At 37.3% G+C, this 12,681-nt stretch overlaps 1 long non-coding RNA gene and 1 pseudogene across 1 annotated transcript; one reads left to right on the forward strand and one right to left on the reverse strand.

Annotated features, from left to right (window-relative positions):
* The first annotated feature begins 525 nt into the window (after nucleotides 1–525).
* On the forward strand, nucleotides 526–11,997 carry LOC149067956 (uncharacterized). Its single transcript, XR_016195266.1, has 2 exons — nucleotides 526–664; nucleotides 11,379–11,997. It is a non-coding gene; the product is annotated as an uncharacterized LOC149067956 (long non-coding RNA).
* Nucleotides 7,226–8,997, reverse strand: LOC149067957 (uncharacterized; annotated as a pseudogene).
* Nucleotides 11,998–12,681: the final 684 nt, after the last annotated feature.

The following is a 12,681-nucleotide window of genomic DNA, read 5'->3' on the forward strand; positions in this document are numbered from 1 at the left end:
GTGCGTCTGCAGCCTGCGGTAGACCCAAAACCAGCAACCAATCAAAAAGCATCATTTTCACGTCACCAAAAAGAGGTTCTCTGCAAGAGCTTTGGTCACCACCGTCACTGCCTAGAATGCGGCGAAGAATTATAACGTGTTGTGTATATATAAGTGTATAAATTTTTCAGTATTACTATTCTTTGCTTTGTTTCATTCAATACTTTTATTGTTGTCATTATCTGTGCTATGATTCTTATGCTTTTGTTGTTGTCATCACCTGAGACAATGTATTATTCATGGTTTTTGTTGTCATTTAATTTTGACAATTATTATTTTTTTAATTAATTGTTATTGACTGTTAATGTATAATTTATAGGCTTTAATTTCTTTTTTCTAATTTCCTAGATATTTTTGTTATGATCCTGGCATCTCTATTCTCAATTTCTTTTTTTTCGATCAGGGGATGGTCATAGCAGCCGAGAGCCCTGTATAATTATTATTGTATTGTTTTGTATAACGTGTGCCATGGAGGAATGAATAATTCCTCCTGCCATGGAGGAATGCCCATGTTAATCATTCCTCCATGTTATTCATTCCTCCATGAACGTGTGCGAATAAGAAAAGTGTAGCGCGAAAGGCGATGATGGTTGACGTCAGTCAATAAGAGCCGCACACACAACAGGTAATTAAAATTGGAAATTAACCATCACTTTTCATGTAAAGAATTTAATTGAAAGTAAGGTTTTAACAACTCTGTAATTCGACGAAGAAAATGGCTTTGGGTGAAATCATCTCGGCAAATTGTATTTTATTAGTTGAATGCTTTAATCGTTGCGAGAAAACCAATTAAATAACCAAATAAAATACAATAACATTTAAAAAATGGCACCATAAATAAATATACAATAGGATAATGTTTATAAATTAAATTATTCTAAAGGACGAGACGGAGTAGAAGGGGGGCTACTGTTTAGGACAACTTACGCACTCACCATCTGTAAACTTATTTACAAATACAAATACAAATACGACGCCACAACAGGCAAATTGCCCAACGAGGTGGCTGACTTAAGAACATCATGGATCCCCGAGCCATTTTTTGGAGGCCCTACCTACTACTGCTACACCCCAAATGCTTCCCCCCCCCCCCCGCGGAACCCCCCAACGAATCGGTACATGCGGGAATGTGCGTGTACGTGTAGTGCAACCTGACGTAAAGTTTTTTTTTGTTTCTGTGTAATGCTTGTTATGTGTAGTGCTGTCCCCAGTTTTTCTAACTATGAGTGAAGTGTTATGGTTGAATGATTTACCGTTGTAGGACTGTTGCTCTCTGTGGCGAGACTTTTTAACGGGGAGATCGGCTCGCATTTGCGCCTTGAAGTTGGGAACCACAGAAAACCAACTTCAGCCGACCACCACTGTGGGGTTCGAACCCGGATCCTCGCATCACGAGTCCGCACTATAACCACTCGACCACCACAGCGGCAAATGACTTAAAATGGAACCCGATGTATGACACTTGCTTTTGCCTTTTATTTTGGAAATGACAGAGAGATCGCATTGCTACAGCTTTATTTGAGGTGCTTTTCTTCTTCAAAGTTTTGCACAGATCCCCATGTGTTCTACACATCTGTTAATCTCATTTTAAGGAAAACGTTTCATTTCTCTCTTCGTCTTCCTCAGGCGAGATCATAATAATCTCTTGCTTTAATCATAATAAGCGAGATCTGTCAGTTCGTCTGTAGATGTGATCATGCTCCTCCAATTGCTCTTGAATGTCTGGCTCGTGCACCTCCAGTCTCATGGTCTTTCCCAAGGACACAATCTCCTAAGAAATGGTGGCCCTTGTTCATGAGCTGGTCTCTCAAGGTCGATAAAGTAATTGGGCCAAAGTTTTTATCCAAGCGGAATTTAAAAACTTCAAGCTCACATATGTGTGGTTACAATGCTACATCTAGTTTCATATCGTAAACAGTCTCCTTCGTAGGGGTGACCGAAGACTGTAGGTAAGTACATTACCTACAATTTCACAGCACTTGTGTGGTCGGAAGCGAAAAACCATCAGCTCAGTTATGATAACGTGAAAATAAAGCCCAGAATTTTTGCTCGTAAGTCGAATCATTACTCGAATCAAAATTTGTTTGAAATTTTTGCTCGTTATGCGAATCGCTCATTAACTGAACCATTCGTGGAACAGGTGCTGTATAATCTAGAGATTGGCGATTTCAGTGAACTTCGCCAACACTTCCATCGGCCCTCACGAGGTCGCCAAGAATCGATTGTTGCCGAAAGAAACGATCGCCAGCAAAAACAACAACAATAATGGGAAATATAACAAAAAACTCAACAAAAATATCACAATAACAAAAGTAAATATTCTGGATTAAAAATTAATATTCCGGGTTAAAAGTAAATATTCCCACATCTTATATATAAATGTGAAAGTATGTATGTATGTATGCTCTTTATACAAATCTACAGTTTTAGACCGATCGTCGCCAGATTTTGCATATATACCAAACAGGTCCGGGATTGAACCGTAGGCTACTTTAAAAGTTCGTCAGAGCTGGGCAAATGCCCGAAATGGGCGAAAAACTGTCGGGCAACAATGGTTTTGGGGCCCTCAACAATTACTTTCAGAACGCTTACTTTGGTTACCGTGGTTCCCAACAATACATTTCAGACGTGTATATGTCTTTACAATGGTTTGTCACACCTTCAATTCTGTTATTATAGCAGTTTATTCCTTTATAACGGTTTGTCACTCTTTTCCAATCCTCCCAGTAATTGAAGAAAACCCGGGAAGAGCGCCGGGTATTTCTGCTACAGGACACCCTGTAAGTGGTAATGCGGCCTTTATCTCATCAACCGCCCATCGTAAAGTTATAGTTTCAATTTAAAAAATGCTTTAAAGACGTTTGAATAATATTCGCTGCACAAGCTGGACGTATGACGTCGCTAACAACAGAGAACAACAACTACGACGACAAAACTGGGAATAAAAATGTTCAACACCAGCTGATCAACTCAATGCTTGCCTCAAATCATCAACACTCTGGCACGAAGTTAAAAAATTATTATCATCCAAAAATATGCGAGTTCAACTGCAAAATGACAGAACCGCTATCATTTTTACATCAGTTGATCAAACTTGGCAATGGAAGAATTCCCGTAGACCCAAGCACTTGACTGATTAATTTCCCAAATGGATTTTGCCAGTTGTTAAATTCAGTTCAAGAACTTGCAGCCAAAGTCTTCCCAAACATTCAACAAAATCACCGAAACCATGACTGGCTTTGTGAATGGCGTTCCGGCATCGAAAAATGACAGTGTGAACAAGAGCATCGAAAAAATCCTAAAAATTATTCCGGGATTCCACATCTTACAAATCGGTTGACACTGTCACAGACTCAGCGCAGAAAGTTCCGTATCCTGCAGAATTTCTGAACTCCTTTGGATATTCCGGGTGTGCCACCACACAATTTGACCCTCAAAGTCGGAGCACCTATAATGCTTTTAAGAAATTTGGAGACACCGAGACTCTGCAATGGCACCAGACTCTGCGTGAAGAAATTGCACAATTACATCATCGAAGCAACGATTCTAACTGGATGTGGCAAAGGAGAAGACGTCTTTATTCAACGTATCCCAATTATCACTGAAGAAATGCCATTCACTTTCAAGCGATTACAGTTCCCGATTCGTTTAGTTTTTGCCATGACAATCAACAAAGCGCGAGGCCAGTCGTTAGCAGTGGCAGGTATCAACCTACTTGAGCCCTGAATTTCTCATGGACAGCTTTTCGTCGCCTGTTCGCGGGTTGGAAATCCCAAAAATTTGTACATCTACACACCAGATGGAAAAACAAAACATATCGTGTATTATCCACAAGCTATTGCCTGAAGTTTTTAATTACAATATTTAAAAATAAAAGTAATTTTTTCTTACTTGATGCAGAAATTTTTGTGATTAAGAAATAATTAATAAGCTATACATACATTAATTTTTTACGGGGTGAGCAACGTCACCGGGTATCAGCTAGTGGTAAATAAACTAAATAGTGACAGCCGGAAAGCGTATAATCGACTAGATGTAAATCTTGTAATCTTCCCATTTAACATCTCTAACTATTTCCAAAAAGGCATTAAATTTGTCTATTTTTTTTTTTTTTCCTAAGCAAGCCTTTTTGAAAAGAAATAAAGCCAAATAAAATTTGAAATCTTTCTGCCAATTATACTCGGGCAGTGAACTCTTAATGTGTCGCCAAAAGCTCTCGATGGTGTTTGTGTGGGAACCTGTCCTAGAGTTGATAAATTCCACACTGTGGTTCACTTTTAAAAAGGTGTACCCTCTCTCACCTAGACGATTATACGCCTTCCAGCAATCCGAGTGGATGGTGGTTCCCTTCTCGATCAACCTGAGGAGCGTATCTGCGGACCGATCGTGGACGGCTACCAAGAACAACTTACCTGATTCCCTCTGAACTCCCTCAAAAACCCATTGACCCTCCACTCTACGACCTCTATTATCTTTCCTCTTACCAAATTTAGATTCCGTCGATCTCGACGACCTTACCTGGCCCACTTATTTTCTCAGACTTCAGCTCAATGTGGTCAAGTATAGTTTCGTTTATAAATTGATTCCAGTTGGCTAAGGTATGTTTGGAGAAAAAAAATTCCTGCGCTATCCTAGAGGTGCTTTCACCTAGCACCATCAAGTACGTTAGCAGCAGAATCTCATTGAGATTTAACTTGCTGCACCCAAACCATGGCGAATCGATTTCTGGGCTCACCTACAAAACCAAACGAAACCATCTGAAAGGGATTTTTTAATGCCCTCTCTCATGTCTGTGCCACATTTTGCGCAAAGCATTTGGGACTTCAGGGGCCCTGCATCTCTAAGAAATTCTAGAAAAAGGGACCTATTTCGGCACAGGTATGCCTGATAGAAAACTAAGTTACTTACTCCCTCATTACCCAAGGTTGGCCTACCGTTAGAAAATTTAAGATCCAGTTCATTTGAAATAACGTCCTGGTACTTCTTGACCACGCTAAGGACTGAAGGCATGATAAAATAGCTGAGAAATCACAAAAATCTAATTACAAAAAAGTATAAAAAAGAAGAAATGTAACGGAAAAATACAACCTGGCAAAAAATCCAGAAGAAATAATCAGAGGTAATCCGTTGGAAACTAGAAACGAAATGACACTACTGCACAAAGGGAAAAAACACTGTTATCTGTTTGAATCGCCCATGCTTTAAGCGCCATCTATAATGGATGGGTAATGAAAGAAGCTACGGAGGAACAATCTAAAACAACGACCACCCGGCAATGCTGGTCGGCAGAAATGAGAGCGTCACCGTTGGCGACTTATAGCTCCCTTGGCGATCTGGATCATATTGAATTTGGTGGTCTGGATTATACAGCACCTGTACCAATAATTATCATTGCTTCACTGCATGTTTTATACACAACAATAAATATGTACTGGCCTTCAGCAAACTGGTCTGCATGGTTGCCTGACAAAAGTGTAAGTGCAACTAAAAATATGGATAAAAATTTCCAAACAAGAAATAAGGTTTAAAAAAATATAGAGGGCGAAGATAAAAGATAGGTTCAGTATGTTAGCTGTAGGACTATTACACACTCCCCGAATTTTTCTCCCCACCAAACGTTTTCCTTTGAAATGTCCGAACAAGTACTGGATTTTCTTCGTGCTGGCTGTGGTTTTTGCGGTTTATGTCCAACAAAGAATTTTATTCTCTTCACCTTAATTATCTTACCCTGCTTCGCGACCCAAGCATGGGCGGAGATATGCCATCTCCGCCTATGGACCCAAGTAATCGTGGGATCTGGAATATACTCTCTCCAGTAATATAAGCTTGACGTGCCACTGTATAAATCATGGACTGCAAATAGAAGGCGCCTTTTAGATCATGCTACTTTTCCATTTGTTGCACACATTTCTGATTGTTTTATTCTGATTTGTCTATTATCCCAATGTGTTGTCAAGTCTCAATCTGTTTACTGAGTTTGTCATATTAAGTCCTAGCATAATTTTGTGTGTTTCATTTCATACAGCGGATGGCCTTGCGTGAACAAGAAGAAAAAGGGGCATGTAACTTCATTTATGGGAACGCCCCACACATTGCGGGTTCATCATTTTGTACTGTAAGCAAGATTTGTGGGACAATTGACGTTTCTCGAGCAGATAATACCTACAGAGGAGGCGCATCCATGATCTCAAGAAGCTCATGGCACAAAACAAACGAATGAAGATGGCTGCCAGGGAAGATTCTGAACTTGTGAAAAACTGCAGGACTTGCAATTCACAGAGTATTCGTGTACGTATATATCAGGGTTTAAGCTGGATAAAAAATTCCTTTCGCAAAAAAGTCAAAATAATGAGGGGAAAAGATTTAGCAAAATGCTATAATGCTAAGGGGCCATTCAAGTATTACGTCAGCAGATTTTAAGCCATTTTTGACCCCTCCACCCCTCGTCAGCAGCTTAGAATATTTCATACCTTCAAAAAGGGTGGTTGATGACGTCAGCAACCTTCAAACCCCTCCCCCCTTGTCATCAAATCCGAACCCCCCCCCCGATGCTGACGTAATACTTGAATGACTCCTAATGTAATGGTTGTTGGATGTCTACTCGTTGTGTACCTCATATACGCATTTTTGCAAAAGTGGCTACTATTTTTTTCGCATTCTGCGATTTTCTTTTGCATTTTGCGAGAAATGTGACTGTAGCTTAAACCCTGGTATATATATACACGTGAATCGTGGTGCTCGTGCCATTGTTTCTTTTTCTTTTTTCCTCTGTGTTGGCCCCACATAGAATAGCCCCCCCCCCCCATGGGTAGGGCAGATGGGTTATTTTTTTTTAGGACTCATGCATGGGCCTCCCCTTTGTGATTGAGGGGGGGGGGGGTTAAAGAAGAAACACTGCCCTTACGAAAAAGGTCTATAGAATTCTATAAAAAAAATTATAGAAAAGGGTCTATAGAATTCTTTAGAATTATGGCCTACTTTTCTAAAGAGACTGTTCTATAGATTCCTATGGAAGCTGTATAGAGGTTTCTATAGAACAGTACAGTATTGTCCCTTAAAATCCATGATTTGCCAATTACCAAATTCTTATATTTTAATGAATTGTTCAAATGAAACCCTTGATTTTAAATTTTCAAATACTTCTGCTGCCCTTGAATGAAAAAGAATATTTGATGAATATGTATTTCTAATGAATTGGTATGTTAAAAAACGTTAGAGCAATTTGATGTGCAGCCTTCTGAGAACCATATACAAATATTTTTAAAATATCATAACTTTCATACATGAAATTGGAATAATTCCACAACATACCCCAGTTTCTTACACAATTAGGAATGTGTAAGAGCATGTGAACATTATAAGAAACATGCTGAGGCCCGTATAAGTCATCAATATCAATTGCAAACTTTGTCAACATGTACTCTACAATGCTCAGCTGCTGTTCTGTTATACGATTATTCAAAAGGAAATGCATACTAGCCACAAGGAGTAACCAGTGGTTGTAAATGTTTTTTTAAAAATCCAGTATTTCACTGATTCCAAAGACTGTGGTTTACGTTTTATGACAGAGGGTGTCACAATAGAGCACGTTATGTTTGACATGTTAGATTTCTGTAGATCAGTTAAATGAAAAGCATCATGTCTGGAAGAGTTCACAAACCATAACATAGTAAATTGCCTAACAACTCCCAAACAAACACAATGCATATAATCAGTTATAAAACCAGAGATAATATTAAAGTGATCCAGTACACTTAATATACTTGGCCCTTTAACACCAAAAACTGGAGCATCTATTTCAATTGCATGTTTTGCAGAATTAAAAAACTACTCTGAGTGCGAGAGGGGGCCAAACCAGGACGGTCTTTTAAAGTATAGGATATCGCCCTTGCATGCCCCTTTCCAACAGATATACCTTTGTGCTCGCACCAACTGCACCCATAATACCCATTAAACTGCACTATATTTTGCAGCTTGCAACGTGCAACTGAATCACAAGAACAAAGTATGGTATATATTTTTGAAAACATTTCTTCACCCTTAAAATTCCAGCGAATTCCCTCGTTACAAAGTTTATTTGCTTGAACAGCAAATAATTCAAAAAATTCGTCATTTGGAAAAGTATCTCTTAACCATAACCCCCCAAGTATAACATGTTTTTTTCTAAATGGCAATTCATTTATAACAATTTGCAATGGCCAAAAGCTACATTTAGATGAATTAAACAAGGGAACACCATCTGTGTTGAATGAGAGTGTCAAATCAGTGTCTTTTTTTTCTCTAAATTCTTATACATAACATCACTGGTCAGAATATGCCTCATCATCAGGATTGCATTCCCATAAATAGTTCTGCACGCGTGAATCTTTCAGAACCGAATGAATTTGCTGTGAGATATCAAAAGTTAAAAAATGGTTGCCAGACGAAATACATGAATTATAGCTAGCTGCAGTTGCACAGTCCTCACACACAATGTTTTTGTTTCTATTTAGAGAAAAATCAAAAATGGTTCTGTATAAGGGACACGATACATGAATTTTAGCTAAATCCTTAAATTTTTGAAAATGCTGAAAAAACAGATACTTTGTTTTTGGAAAATTGGAATTGGGCATATGTAAACATAAAAGTTGTAGCAAAAAATCCAATGCTTTATTTGTTAAATGGGATTTTAAACAAAATGCCATGATAAGTAATAAACTGTGTTTTAAGGTCAAGTTAGAATTCTCATACAAGAATTCATCCAAATAACTATTTAATTCAGGTTCACTATTTATTTTCTCAATTTCAGGAACATCTTTTGAAGGAAGATTTAAATCTTTCCCCCAAAAGAGGTTCCTCATCTGTACGTTTAGTACCAAACTGCTCAATATTTTGTTTTTTCCTAAATCTAGTTCTGCTGGGAATATTTTTCTCCTGATCCCACAGGAAGTTTTTCCGTGAAAACATTGCTTTACCTAGAATAATGTTTTGTAATCTTTTATTTTATTAGACATGCTAGCTCTCACACTACTCGTATCAGTAGTTGTTTGTTTTTTAACAAACTCTAATATTGCACTAAGCCTATTTTGTTCAATGGCAGATTTCAAAGCACTATCTTTGAACACATTTGACACTTTTCCTGTTAGGCTATGATTTGCCAACTCTTTTTCAGGATCATATAAATTTACTGAGAGATTTCTCCCCAATTTTCTCCCATCCCCACCAGCATCTATACAAATATTGAATAAAATTTTCTTATCTATAAAAACATTACTACCCTCAATAAGTTCTTGCGAGTACCTGGGGCAGTAATGCTTGTGCGTTAGATGTGTCTGGATTGCCAACCTCTGGTACATTTGGTATTTTCGACAATATTCGGCTATTTGAGTCTACGGCTGAATCATTTACACAGTGACCAATACATGTATTTTTGTATATTTTAAAATACTTTTTGCCTGCCTCTGCATCTCAGAAATTTGATTCAATGATTCAAAAACATTTAACTTTTTAAGTTCTATGATTTCATTTTCTAATATAATGATTTCTGATTTTTGAGACGTATGACAGCCATATTTTTGTGGGCATCTTTTTATCAGCCGCCTCGTTGGGCATTTTGCCTGTTGTGGCGTTGTATTTGTATTTGTATACTTCTGTTTATAAGAACCCTTACCATCCTCTGCCTCAACCTTCTCTAATGCTGCAAGAATTTTGTTAGCTTTGCGGGGCTTCTTCGGTTTGATGACATCAGAGTCCACTTGACTCTCAGAAATGAATTTCTGATTTGGTTTGTTTTCGTTTCGCATCAGCTTCTTTATGCTTCTCCTCAAAGTCGTGTATTAAATGGTTGCATTTTTTCTCCAACTCCTTTTTGCATCCTAGACAATACAAAAGAAAAAAAAAATTACAAGCTTTAAAACTTTGGCTGGCAAATAGTAACTGAACAATCCATAACTGCTCTTCAGTTTAGATGTGTTTTAGCCCTTTCAATTTTGGTCAGTTCCAATATCCTGTACACCGATGCCAAAAAAAAGAATAACTTTCCAATCAGCACCCTTTCTCACAAACTCCAAGGATGGCCCCTAAGTCATCGCTAATCCTGGGTGATATAAAAATGGCAGACATTTTGTGTATAAGAGTAAAAAAATTCAAGCAAATAAGTGGATTAAAAAACTAGCTGCATTTTGCTAGCTAGTTTTTTAAATATTTGTAAATGCTAATAATTCCAACAATTTGAGTCAGAAAATAAGTCAAAAAAGAACTAAAAAGTTTCACAACTTTTGTATTGAATGATAATATTGCTACCATGTGCAAAAATACACTTTCATATTCTTCCAAATGCAGTGGAACAGTTCTTTGTTTTATATCGGGCAGATAGACACCCAGTAGCCACATCACTCTTATGTACTTTGCCCTACCTTGGATGGCAAAGTGGCCAGTTGGTGGGGTTGCAGGAAATATTTTTTTCTCAAAAAGTAGCCAAAGTAAACTCAAAAAAATGTTTTTTGCATGAACCTAAATATCCGAACCTGAAAAAAAACAAGCGAAAGTTTTGTATGTTTTCCTATCAAAAAATAGTATTTTTCCTTAACATGTAGCCACCCTTCCCCTACATAACACTTTGTAAAAAATATAAAAAATGTTATGAAATGTATACTTATAGTAAAGAAACGCTTAAAACCAGAATCATTATTTTATTTATGTGTGTGACATATCACGAAATTCAAATTTATCAAAGCTGAGAAAATAAATTAATGAAAACTAGGTTTATACTTACCAGTGAAGTAAAATTTAAGTTGTGCTGATAACATAAATATAATGTTCATTTCGGAAAAGGGATTACATTACATTTGCACCCAAGATTGAAATGAGGTATTTACACTATATAAGCATATATTCTATATTGCATACATTTTTTTTAATCAAACTATTTATTTTATGAAGGATTTTTAAATAAGCAAATTGCGGTTTCAAACAATTCACTAAATGAGCTAACAAGGAAAATGTTATGTCTATGGTATAAAAAACGCTAGTGAAAGAAAAAAAAAATTGCTGGAGAGCCAACAAATCACACCAAAAATTGGCCTAGAAAAATGAATTTGGATAGATTTTTAAAAACTTATTAAAATTCTACATTCAAAATAAAATTATCCACAATAATCCTTTAGCTTGGTGACAAGTTATATACAATTGGTTTGAAAATAATAATCATGTAACAGGGTTGAAGGTGCCGTGATGATTATGCGGTATGATAACATGAATCAACATATGCAGAATATAATGATATACATCCATGCCAAAGCAATGCATTTGCAATTGTCTAAATTAGCAAGTGGGCTTATAATAATGGCTTCTCTTTCTAGGCCAACAAGACTGTCGCCATGCACTTTTGTCAACGTCGAGGAGACCTTCATGATGACCCACAGATATCTCTCAACAATAATCAAATACCAATAGTAGAAAATACTAAATTCCTCGGCATCACGTTTGACTAGAAACTTACATTTAAACCTCATATTGCACAATTCAGAGCTCATTGCATGAAGACAATGAACCTGTTGAAGGTCATCTCGTCTACATCATGGGGAGCAGACCGTAAGTCACTCCTTCACATATATAAAGCTCTTGTAAGATCAAAGCTCGACTACATGGTTCCATTGTATACGTGTCAGCACCTCGGAACTATCTAAGTGTGCATGAACATGACAGACTAGACATTCAAGACCAGATAACTCCTCCGTGTGACGTCACATATTCTGCCTTTCTCCTTAGCTTTAAGGCACTTATAATACGAATGTTTTTCAAGGAGCTCTTTCTCAGGCGATACAAAAAATATCCCACTTTTCATTTTGAGAAACTGTTTATTTAGGATGAAAATGCCCACATATATATCTAATTTTATTTCACACTTTATCAAGAAACTATAATATTTTTTCCGTTAAAAAAAGTTTTTCTGAAAATAAAGTAAGATTTATTAGGGAATGACATCATTTTTGATCCGCAAATATGTTTTTGAGTTAAATTAATATGAAAATTATCTGCTATGATTATTCGTAATTTTATAACATTTTAATGAAAATGATCACTAGTATTCATTCATGAAGAACAATATGCTGTTTAAAAAGCAAATAAAAACTCAATAAAATTTAAATCATCCTTAAAAGTGAAAAGCACAAGGAATGCTTACAAAATGCTTGTGAGAGATTGTAGAAGTCCTTTATCAGTTGGTAGCCATTGCGATACTCGTTCGTAATCTGGAAGGAGTTTGCAAGGTGATTCAGACTGAGAGCCGGCCATACAAGGGTCATGGGGAATCATTGTATTGATTTCCAAGTCACATACCTGTGTATAGGTATTTGTAACCAGTTCCTGGGTACAGCAGGTTGTGCTCTAATCTGACGAGAGGTCCCATATGTCCTCGTTGTCTTGTATCGTGCGTAAGTCGAGAGGCGTCGACGGTGGCGGCCATGCTATGTTGTACTGAGACGGGCCCTGAAACGCCAGCGGTGGGTCTGTCTGTATTTCTACATCCTTAGGTCTAGCTTTTATGATGGCTGTCGGTTGAGAACCAGTGCTTATAGGTTTTTTCGGAACATGGCACTTGTTGGACTGTACCCTGTGCTGTTAGATAAGCATTTGATCTGTGATAAGTCCTTGAGGTCTTGA

This window comes from Pholcus phalangioides, unplaced genomic scaffold, assembly GCF_987345545.1.
Source record: "Pholcus phalangioides strain wild (caught in Gottingen) unplaced genomic scaffold, Ppha-v1.0 ptg000028l_1, whole genome shotgun sequence".
In the NCBI taxonomy this organism is placed as follows: domain Eukaryota; kingdom Metazoa; phylum Arthropoda; class Arachnida; order Araneae; family Pholcidae; genus Pholcus; species Pholcus phalangioides.